Here is a 12,319-nt window from a genome sequence, read left to right on the forward strand (position 1 = left end):
CCTCGCCGTGCCTCCCCAGCCCGAGCTCCGCCGCCGTCTGCCTCGCCGGAGGCCGGGTCTCCCCTCCGACCTCGCCGGCCTCCACGCCCGTCCCCCTCCTGCTCCGGCCGCCTTCTCCGGCGAGATCTGGCCCTGCCTCGGAATCCATGCAAGGTTGACTTTCCCCCCCCGAAATTGCCAAGTCCCCAGATCTGCAGTAATTTTCATGCCATGTTCGTCATGCTGTATCTCTGCATCCGTAGCTCCGTTTTGTGCGTGTAATATGTCAAATTGTTCGCCTCAACGAGTACATCATTTCATTCCATTGCATCATATTCATTTGAGGTCATCTAGATGCCTGAATCATCACTATAAGAGTGCTTCATAATGTTTTCTGCTGTCTGTTAACAGAACGAGCTCTTTTGTCATTTTTGCCATGATTGATTTGTGCATCCTATGAGGTTGATGTCTTCATGTGTTTTGATCTATGCTATGTCTTCTTTACAGAGGTGCTTACCATGTATTTTTGTGATCAATGTGGTGACTAGCACAAGCATGCAAACTAGGCTTCGTGATATTGCTGATTTTAGTCCCTGTTCTGCTGTTATTTTGAGGTACTTCAGTAAGGATGTTTTGAACATATGGTTATTGTCTATCCATTCATGCCCTTGGTTGCAATTATGGAGTAGTCTAGCATGTCATTTTCGTGCTCTACTTTTGCTTCAAAATGTTTCCTGGCAGATTGTTTACATGTTATTCAATTTTGCCAAGGTTGTTATAGTTGATCCTTGTACGCTATGAACTTGTTCTTGACTTGGTTTATTTCACAAACATGTCTTCTTGATGATGCTATGCTTATCTTGTCATGCAATGACTTGTGGTGAGTGAATCGAGCTTGTTAAGTAGTGTACTTGATGTTGCTGTTTTGCTAGGCTGAATCTGTTATTTGGTGATGCTATGTAAACATGTTGCTACAAACCATTCTATGCATAATCTAGGGATGTCCACTAAATGTGTTTTGTTCTACATGTCATGCTTTAACCATCCATGTCCCTGGTTGCATTTATAGCTTGTTGTAGCTTGTTCATATCTTGCTCCAAAGTTGCTTCATAATGTTGTTATCAGCCTGTTAACATTAAGTTCAGTTGTTATCATGATTGTTGCTAGTGTTCCATGCACCCTATGACCTTGCTATTGCCATTCTTAGCTTCACAAACATGTCTTCTTACTGTTGGTTGCCTTGCCATGCCATGTATTGCTCTGTAGTGAGTTGCACAAGCTCATCTACATGCCTTCATAATTCTGTTTCTGCCATGTTTGAATCTGTATTATAACTTGCTATGTTTACATGGGTGCCATCATATTTTCTGATCCTTTTTGGCTCATGATCAGTAAGGGACTTTTGATCTATGCATTTAGTAGATTCGTGACATGCCTTTGTTTGCCATAATAAGTTCCTGTAACATGTTGTTTGATAGCTCTAAACATTGCAACCTGATGTTATTTTCTGCAAAGTCTGAAATTGTTATTACTTGGAATCTTTCCATGTGTGTTTGAGCAAGTTCTAGTGATTTTTGGAGATAGCTCAGTGTTCATGTTTTGTTATGCTTTACCTGTACATCATGCCCATGCCTTTTGTTATCATGTTGAGGTGCTGTAGCATGTTGTTTTGATGCTTGCAATATGCCTAGTTGCTGTTTTGGACAGATTGTTGCTATAACTTGTTTCATGTGTGTGTTGAACCGTTGCTCCGTTTTGAGTGTGCTCCATATGAAACTTGCTTAGAATTGCATGTAGTTTCATATTATCATGTTGCATCCTTGTTTTGAGGTGTTTGCTTGATGTTTGTATGCATTTTGCATCAATGCCATGTTTAACTTGTTTTGCTCATATCTTCTAGGCCGTAGCTCCGAACTAAATGAACTTTATAGGTAACTTGACTAGAATCTCGTGTAGATCATCTTGGTGCATCTTAACTTGCTATTTAACAACTTGGAAATAAGGTTTATTCAGATCTGGACCAATTTCGAAATATGCATATGAGGACTTACCGGAATTGTTATATGTTGTTCCCGGCCTCATTTAAACTTGCCTTGATGTGTTGCTCTTGTTTGCGTCATCTCTTGCCATGAGTAGCTTCATGTAGTCTTGTCTTGCATCATGCCTTGTTCATGTGTGGTGTGTTTACTATGTTGTGTGCTTCTTCTCGATAGTTCCCGTTTTGTTGCGATCGTGAGGATTCGTTCGTCTACGCTTGGTTCGTCTTCGTGGCTTCATCTTCTTCATGGACTCGTTCTTCTTCCTTGCGGGATTTCAGGCAAGATGACCGCTACCCTGGATCTCAATACTATCTTTGCTATGCTAGTTTCTTCGTTCTATCGCTATGCTGCGCTACCTATCACCTGTTTATCAAGCCATCCCATATTGCCATGAACCTCTAACCTTTGACACCTTTCCTATGCAAACCGTTGTTTGGCTATGTTACCGCTTTTGCTCAGCCCCTCTTATAGCGTTGCTAGTTACAGGTGAAGTTGAAGATTTCTTCATGGTGGACAGGATTTTGGTTGGGATATCACAATATCTCTTATATTATTAATGCATCTATATATTTGGTAAAGGGTGGAAGGCTCGGCCTTATGCCTGGTGTTTTGTTCCACTCTTGCCGCCCTAGTTTCCGTCATTCCGGTGTTATGTTCCCGGATTTTGCGTTCCTTACGCGGTCGGGTGATTTATGGGACCCCCTTGACAGTTCGCTTTGAATAAAACTCCTCCAGCAAGGCCCAACATTGGTTTTACCATTTGCCTCACCACCACCTACTTTTCCCTTGGGAGTCGCTCTCCCGAGGGTCATCTTTATTATAGCCCCCCCGGGCCAGTGCTTGTCTAAGTGTTGGTCCGAACCAGAGCCGCTTGCAGCGCCACCTCGGGGAAACTCGAGGTCTGGTTTTAGTTGTACGTAGTGTTCATCTGGTGTTGCCCTGAGAACGAGATATGTGCAGCTCCTATCGGGATTGTCGGTGCATCGGGCGGTCTTGCTGGTCTTGTTTTACCATTGTTGAAATGTCTTGTAAACCGGGATTCCGAGTCTGATCGGGTCTTCCTGGGAGAAGGTCTATTCCTTCGTTGATCGCGAGAGCTTGTCATGGGCTAAGTTGGGACACACCTGCAGGGTATAATCTTTCGAAAGCCGTGCCTGCGATTATTGGCAGATGGGAATTTGTTAATGTCCGGTTGTAGATAACTTGACACCAGATCCGAATTAAAACGCATCAACTGCGTGTGTAGCCGTGATGGTCTCTTCTCGGCGGAGTCCAGGAAGTGAACATGGTTTCTGGGTTATGTTTGACGTAAGTAGGAGTTCAGGATCACTTCTTGATCATTGCTAGCTTCACGACCGTTCTGCTGGCTCTCTTCTCGCTCTTATTTGCGTATGTTAGCCACCATATTATGCTTAGTCGCTGCTGCAGCCTCACCACTTTACCCCTTCCTTTCCCTTTAAGCTTTGCTAGTCTTGATACCCATGGTAATGGGATTGCTGAGTCCTCGTGGCTCACAGATTACTACAACATCAGTTGCAGGTACAGGTTATGCGATGATCTTGACGCGAGAGCGATGTTTGCTTGCATTGGAGTTCTTCTTCTGCTTCTTCGATCAGGGGATAGGTTCAAGGTCGGCAGCCTGGGCTAGCAGGGTGGATGTCGTTTGCGTTTCTGTTTGTGTTTCATCCGTAGTCGGATGATGCTCTGATGTATTGTGATGTTGTATTCGAGTGGCATTGTATGCCTTATGTATGTATCCCCATCTATTATGTAATGTTGATGTAATGATATCCACCTTGCAAAAGCGTTTCAATATGCGGGTCTATCCTTGGTGGGACCTTCGAGTTCCTTTTGGATAGGGTCGCATATTGGGCGTGGCAGTCACGTCCCTGTCTACGACCCCGAGGAGACCAAAAGTCAGCATGGCCGCGGCCAGTTCACTGCGGATGAAGAGGCCGACGACTGTGCTGACTACGACCATGGTGACTCGTGGCATGAAGAAGATGACATCTATGTCGACGGTGATGGTGATGAAGAAGAAAGCAATGACGTTGACATTAGTGGCGAGCCATTGTTCATCGACGAGCTAACACAAAGAGCGGAAGCACAAAAGAAGAGGAAGAGCATTCGCACGGGTTCATACACACAAGATGAGGACAAGTTGATTTGCCAAGCTTGGATGGAGATTAGCCAAGATCCAAGGACCGGCGCACAACAAAAGGGTATTGTTTTTTGGACGAGAGTCCACAAAACATTCCATGAGAGGAAGTTGTTTGAGCCCTACCAATTTGAAAGCAACCGTGGCGTCGGCTCGATTCAAAAGAGATGGTTGTTCATCCAACAACAGTGCAACAAGTATCAAGACGCATTTGAGAGCGTTCAAGCACGGCCCGTGAGTGGTACCGGCGTTGGGGACATGGTATGCTCTACTTTGCCCTTTCCTTGCTACGGCCATGAGACTTCGGCCTTGTACATGTTTGCATGTTCACTTGTTGTTGATCATATGGTGTAGGCATTTCAATCTTTGGAGGCATTCAAGGCCCGGCACAATGACAAGCTGTTCACTCTTACGCATTGTTGGACTATGATCAACAATTGCCCTAAGTTCAAGGACCAATACCGTGAACTCCAAAGGAAGAGAGGCCTGAAGACGGCCAAGTTCGCCAGAGGTGGAGATGGCCTGGGTTGAAGAGGCCGAGGGGCAAGACCAACTCCAAGGTTGACGACATTCGTGATGCCTCATCCATGGCATTGCATGACACTTTGCATGGCATGATGTCGCAAAAGGATGTGAGGGACGAGAAGAAGCGGCAAATCAAGGACGAGCAAATGAAGCAATACTTAGAGCTTCAAATGAAGAAGCTTGAGATGGAGGAGGCGGCCAAGAGAAGGAAGCTTGAGATGGAGGAGGCGGCCCGGCAAAGGCAGCTTGACATGGAGGAGGCGGCCCGGCAAAGGAAGCTCGACATCGAGGCCGAGAACGTCTAGGCCAGGCAAAGGCAGCTCGACATCGAGGCCACCAATGCCGCCACCAAAGCGAAGGAGGTGGCCCTCGCGATCATGAGCGTGGACTTGTCGAAGAAGAGCGAGAAGACGAGGGCCTGGTTTGAGGCCAGGTAGAAGGAGATGCTCGACACCGACGGCCTGAACTAGGTCGTCTGATCGGCCGTGGTCGTTCTTTTTTGGAGGCTGGCATGGGTGCCGCCCGCCCACTGAGCCGCTGGCCGTGTGCCGGCGAGAAAAAGATTCATTTTGAAGGCCGACTGTGTTGCCGGCGAGGACAACCATTCATTTTGGAGGCTGGGTGTGTGTTGCCGGCCGCTGGCTTTGTTGCCGGCGTGCGTGATGAACTGGGGCCGTAGGCTTGGCATTTGAAACATTTCTCTTTTTTTTAAATGGACGCGGACAGGATGGGGTAAAAGGATGCGGCCGCGCGCTGGGCGCACGGCCACCGCATCCCAGGACAGGCCCAGACACGACCCCATCCCCCTGCCCAAATGGACAGAATCCCGACAAAACGGACGTCCATTTGGGGTCGCGCGGTGGAGTTGGCCTTACCACGCACGATCTAAACATAGTTTTAGTCCTAAGTAGAAAATAATTCACAGTTCGTCCTATCTATTAACAAATATCAGTACAAATATAACACACAAATGGCTCAGTTGGGGAAAGTTCATTGATGTTGAACTACTTGGCAATCCATCCTCTTCTCTTCTACTGATGCTTCTTCTCTTCTTTTTGATGCTTGTTCTCTTCTGCTGCTGTTGTTGCTTTTCTTCTTCTTCAGATCCTTGTTTGGCCTCTATTATCCCACATTGCATGCGCCCACTCCATCATTTTGTTCTTTGAGGCTTCGTTGTCAAATGCCTCCACATCATGGCTGGAGCTATCAACATCGCCATGCGTCACCACTTTCTACCCCGGCACCAGTTCATCACAACCTCATTGTAGGATTCAATCATGCAGAATGCAACAAGCAAGAACAAGCTTAATCTCATTGGGGAAAGTGTGGAATGGCTTTTGATGCAGGATCTTAAACCTATTCTTCAGAGCTCCAAATGTCCTCTCAACCCGTAACTCTAGGGCTGGAGTATATGAGATTAAACAGTTCCCATGGAGTCCTAGAATAGTTCCTATCAGACAACTCGCTCAAATGGTACCTGGTTTTGTTGATCTTCCAGGAGGTGATAACCAATACCACAATGATGTGGCGTCGTTGAGTAATCAAATGGTTGACGGAGATAAGGATAGGGATACAATTGCAACAAAGATGTGGGAATAATATGTCATTTATTAGCAACCATAGTAAACAAAATGAGGGGAGAAGTGAGGATGCAGGAAGAGTTAGTAATCCGAACTCTTTGTTTCTTTTTATAAATTTTAGTGCATGATTTTTTTGTGTGACTAGGTTAGATAATAATGTTACTAACATTATTGTGCTCAACAACTATGGTGTTTGGAATAGGTTCTCCGAAGTTTATGGCCCGTCCAAGAAGTTGTCACCAAAAGCTTGTAGTACAAAAAGGAAAGGGACATCTCCAAAAGGTTGTACCTCAAAAAGGAAAGGGGCATCTCCAAAAGGTATTACTACACCTTGTTGTCCTAGGTGTTGTAAAATGGTTCCTTGTTGTCCTAAGTGTTGTAAAACGTTACATGTTCATTTTTTTATGTTTCTTGCACACTATTCTTTGTTGCCCCAAGTGCTGCAAAGTTGTTTCTTTTCTTATTTTAGTACCGGATGAGGCTAGAGCATCATGGAATTTTGGACAAGAGAAGACTCTGGTGGAGTTGCTTCATGAGCATAACAACCCATCTGACGATGTCCTGGACTAGGGGTATTCACCATGTCGTCTCCCGACCAGGAGGGTCGGGTCAAGGACCCTGGACTAGGGGTATTCACCACGTCGTCTCCCGACCAGGTGGGTTGGGTCAAGGACCCCCATGGCGGTTTACTAATGGTCTTCTTTGGGCAGCCCATGAAGTATACAAGGAAGGTTCCATAAAACTTGGCGTACAAGACGAGGACTCCTCTAAATCCTAGGCCTCTAGTACATTACATAAACCGAGGCCAGGCGTCAATAGGGAATCTTACAATCATACATAAAAATCTTGTGGTAGATACCTGTACTTTGTATTATCCCCATATGAATACAATCAAAAGCAGGACTAAAAAAAATATGCGGTGCCCCCATGTTTGGTTTTGGTAATTAATGATAATCTCTATGGACTAATGGTTGCCTTGAGTTATGTTTGAAGGATTTGTCCATAGGCTTTTCTTGGAGTCCATTTGTTGGTTTCAAGGAGAGTTTGTGATGACCAAGGTGTTATTCAAGGAATTACCTAAAGATTGGTCAAGACTAAGTCAAAGAGTGAATCAAGTTGATCAACACACAAAGCGTAGAAGATGTACCGAGAAGGATCAAGTGATCCCATGGTATGGTAAGTATTGGTGTCAAAACCGGCGGATCTCGGGTAGGGGGTCCCGAACTGTGCGTCTAGGCGGATGGTAACAGGAGGCAAGGGGCACGATGTTTTACCCAGGTTCGGGCCCTCTTGATGGAGGTAAAACCCTACGTCCTGCTTGATTGATATTGATATTGTGGATGTTTACAAGAGTGGATCTACCACGAGATCAAGGAGGCTAAACCCTAGAAGCTAGCCTATGGTATGATTGTAATGGTTGTTGTTGTGTCCTACGGACTAGAGCCATCCGGTTTATATAGACACCGGAGAGGGCTAGGGTTACATAGAGTCGGTTACAATAGTAGGAGATCTACGTATCCGTATCACCAAGCTTGCCTTCCACGCCAAGGAAAGTCCCATCTGGACACGGGACGAAGTCTTCAATCTTGTATCTTCATAGTCTTGGGGTCCGGTCGATGATGATGATAGTCCGGCCGATGATAGTTCGGCCGATGATGGTAGTCCGGCTATCCGGACACCCCCTAATCCGGGACTCCCTCAGTAGCCCCTGAACCAGGCTTCAATGACGATAAGTCCGGTGCGTATATTGCTTGGCATTGCAAGGCGGGTTCCTCCTCCGAATGATAGAAGATTGTGAACACCAGGATAGTGTCCGGCTCTGCAAAATAAATTCCACATTCCACCGTAGAGAGAATAATATATACACAAGTTCAATATGCTGACGTTTTTTGCGGCATGACGTCACGCCACTACCAAGCTATTACTTGAATCGTTTTTTACTCTACCACCTCAGCGCATTTAGCGAAGCGGTTTCCTTGGCACGTCTTGTCGAAGCAGAGATCGTGTTCCCCCTTAATCCGGGATTCTCATCAATACGGACGTGGGTAACCCAACCGTGCCATTGATGGTGACGCTTGGGGGATAAGCGAGTTTTACCAGGACGGTGGGGGACGCGTAGACTTCGCCCGCCCATATAAGGGATAAGGATTCACCTTTTCACCTACGCCTTCTTCCTCCTTTGCTTATCCATCTCCGTGCACTCGAGCTCCAGCGCCCAAGCCCGCACATCTCGTCTCAACCTTCCCCAGTCATGTCTAGAGCGGGAGGCAAGTGGATGACCTCCTCCATTACGGAGGAGCACATCGAAAGACTGCGCAGCGCCGGCTACCTGTCCGGCGACATTGCGCACCGGCTGCCCGATGAGGGGCAGCTCATCCCCACCCCCAGGCCCCATGAGAGGGTCGTTTTTCTTCCCCACTTCCTCCGCGGACTGGGCTTTCCACTTCACCCCTTTGTCCGGGGGCTCATGTTTTACTACGGCCTGGATTTCCATGATCTCGCGCCGAACTTCATCCTCAACATCTCGGCGTTTATCATCGTGTGTGAGGCCTTCCTCTGCATCCAGCCCCACTTGGCTTGTGGCTCAAGACCTTCAATGTCAAGCCGAAGGTAGTGAAGGGCACTCAAGCGGAGTGCGGAGGCGCCATGTTGGGCAAGATGCCCAATGTCCTTTGGTTCGAAGGGGCCTTCGTGGAATCCGTCAAGGGGTGGCAATCGGGGTGGTTCTATATCACCGAGCTGCGCGACCCTACGTGGGCGGCGGCCCCCGAGTTCACATCTGGTATCCCCACGCAGCTCACCTCCTGAAAAGAGAAGGGCTTGCTGTGGGGTAGTTCGGAGGAGCTGACGGGACTCTAAGCCTGTATCCAGAAGCTGGTGAAGAAGCTTAGGCTGGTTAACGTGGTCCAAGTCGTGCTCGTCCGCCGGATTCTCCCATGCAAAGAGCGGGCATTCAATCTATGGGAGTTCAATCCGGAGCAACACCAGGCGCTGAGCGGTCTCTTTGACACGACGTACGAAGGCGCCTGGAGGGTGCTGTTTAAGGGCGCCGAAGCCCCCGCATCCGCGACTGAAGATCGCGGATTTCACTCGCAGCGTCAAGCCGACGAGGTAAGTGATTCTACCCCTTTACGGGACACTTGCTTTTCATAGTTTGACTCTATGCGGGTTTTAATTTCCCCTTTTCCTTTGACAGGACTGGATGAGGAAGGCGGAGCAGATTATCTGCCCGGCTCCTATGCCAGAAAACCCAGTAGACGCCCATCTAGCGAGGTTGCTGGTTCCGGCACCGCACGTGGTGCCGGAGAAGAAGGCCAAGAAGGAGGCCACGGGTGCTCGAAAGAATTCCCGTTTTCAGGTGTCCGACGACTCTGGGGCGGACTCCTCCCCCAAAAACGAGGAGGAGAAAGAGGACTCTCTCCCAGAGGAGGGAGAGGGGAAGAGGAAGGCTTCCCCAACAGGGGAGGCCGAAGGGTCCAAGAGGGGAAGGACTATTCCCCCGGACAGCTCCGCCAACATCAACGTTGGCGAGGAAGAATGGCCTTCAAGGGCCAGGCCTCCGGCAAGATCGTAAGTATTCAGATTCCTGAATGATTTATAATTTCTTTTTCTGCGTCACATAGTGTCATTCTGATGCCGCATGCTGCCTGTAGTCCGGCCAATGATGATCTCCCCGCTTCATCGAGCGGGTCGTTGGCTCCGTCGGATGTAGACTCCATCCCGACCGCCTCCACCCCTCGCGACACCGAGGACGCCGAGGTGGGATCCCAAGAAGGGACCCATCGGGGGGAGGCTCCGGAGGCGCCACAAGGCGGCCTCCCGGACTTTGCGCCGGACTCCACATCAGAACCCGCAGTGGTTCCGGAGTCCGGCCGGCGGCCCCTTCGCACGAAGGGCAAGACCGTGACGCCGGCAGCTTCCGTCCAACCGGAGGCGCCGGACAATTTGTTGGAGGCGCTGCGGAGCGCTTCCATCGAGGAAGAACACCGCACTATTATGAGTGCGGTGATTCAGAAGGTACAGTTTGCCAAGAGCGGGCTGACCGAAGCCTGCAATAGCCTTCTATCAGGCTTTGAGGTAAGAAGTTTAAAAATATGCAATGTAATACCGCATAGACAGTAGCCCCTGATGCTCGGTTCGGTGTTCGGAAAGAAAAGTCGGACTGAGGATCTAAAGAAGATATACGCAGGGTTGCTAAAAAATATGTCAATATGGGTTGCAGGCTGCGCTGCTGACCTCTGCCGCACTGACTGCGGAGGTCGGTGCTTTGAAGCAGGAGCTCGAGCGGTCCGAGCAAGAGCTCGGCCACGCCAAGAAGCAGCTCCAGGACAAAGAAGGTGAGTAACACCACTTTGAACTTGTACCTTACAGAAAAGGATTTAGGTTGCAACAAAAAATAACAAGGATAACATGGGTACTGCAGGGGCCACGAACGAGGTGGCGACCCTGAAGGAGGCCGTGTCCGCGGTCGAACGCAATGCGGCCGCGGAACGGGCAGAGCGAGAAAAGCAGGAGGCGCGGGTGGCGGTGGTTCGGCAAGAGCTCCAGGCTCTCATGGAAAAGCATGAGAGCTTGGAGCGTGACTCAAAGACTCGAGAGTCCGAGCTTGCCTCGGCTCTCGAAAGTGCCAAAACTGCCAAGGCCGATGCCCATAAGTCCCTTCAGGAGATGGAGTTGGTGAGGAAGATAGCGGCGGGTAAGGCATTTTTCATGCAAAGCAAGCATGTGAATGTAAATTACGTGTTACTTACCCGAATTCGGAGCTCTCCAGGGGCGTTTGCAGATCTGCCTCGCAGCATGTCTGATGCCGCCGCATTCTACCGAGCCGAGGAGGGGAGCTCAACGGAGAAGGTCTTCTGGTCTCAGTATGCTGAGGCCGGCCATCCGGTGCCCCCTAGCGACCAGCTGAAGCAGCTGGTCGAGCTCCACAAGGTGGCCGAGCAGGCCATGAAGGGCCTCATAGTCCGGCTGTGGCCTGGAGAGGCCATGCCTGGGAGCTACTTCGGCCTCGTGCGACGGTTGGTGGATGCGTGCCCCTGGGTGGAGGTTATCAAGCGCTCCGCCTGTATTGAAGGTGCTCGTCGGGCCCTTGCCCGCGCAAACGTGCATTGGGGCAAGCTGGATGCGGAGAAGCTAATCACTGACGCGCCGCCAGCGGGCAAGGAATATCGTACGCCCGAGATGTACTATAAGACTGTCCTGAAGGGTTCCCGCAAGATTGCGGATGAGTGCCCCAGGGATGTAATTATTGAGTAAATTCGCAATGTGTTATCCTGTGCGCTGAAAACTTTGTTCATATGCGCTAAGAAACGCTTGTTAATTTAAAATATTACCTTCTGTGCGGCCGTTCATTAAATCTGAGAGATGGCAAGTCATCGACTTCAGCCCCCATGCCACGAGTGCTGGGGTGTTCGGGATAAACTTGAGCACTCTTGTTCCCATTTTTGGGTCCATCTAGGGAGGCGCTCAACACAACGAACAAGGCAACTGGACTTATAGTGCTTGAACACTCTCACTTAGCCATAGAATTCTATAATTTTAAATTTTGGCGAAGCCCCTAGTATTCGGAAGACCGAATTCGTGGCGCTATCCACGCCTTCGTCGGACATTATCCGGTACTTCACTCGAAGCGGCGTAGGTCTTTAAGGACCCAAGAGGACCTCTCGAACAGCGACCAGTCTCTCGCCTTATCATGCTAGTCAGTTTTAGCTTTCTCCACTGAGGCGTTAACCCGGCTCAACCGGGGCGCAATCGCAGTGGTTCTCCTAGTGCTACCTTAGCCGATAGAACGGAACGTAAGGTGCCAAACATGGGAGCCGGGTAAACCCAACTATTGACCCAAGACATGATTCGGAGCCGATTCATATAATGCTATAAGTTTGGGGTGCCGCACTTGTGAAAGTGTGCGGACTTTATCACACCATAATGCGGGGAACATAAGCCCCTGGTGTATTTGGCCGTACCAAAATGTACGGATGCAACATGTCGTAAATGAACATATATATATAAGGTAATGCAATTATGGGCAAAAAGTGCTG

The sequence above is a fragment of the Triticum aestivum genome, chromosome 6B, assembly GCF_018294505.1.
Source record: "Triticum aestivum cultivar Chinese Spring chromosome 6B, IWGSC CS RefSeq v2.1, whole genome shotgun sequence".
In the NCBI taxonomy this organism is placed as follows: Eukaryota; Viridiplantae; Streptophyta; class Magnoliopsida; order Poales; family Poaceae; genus Triticum; species Triticum aestivum.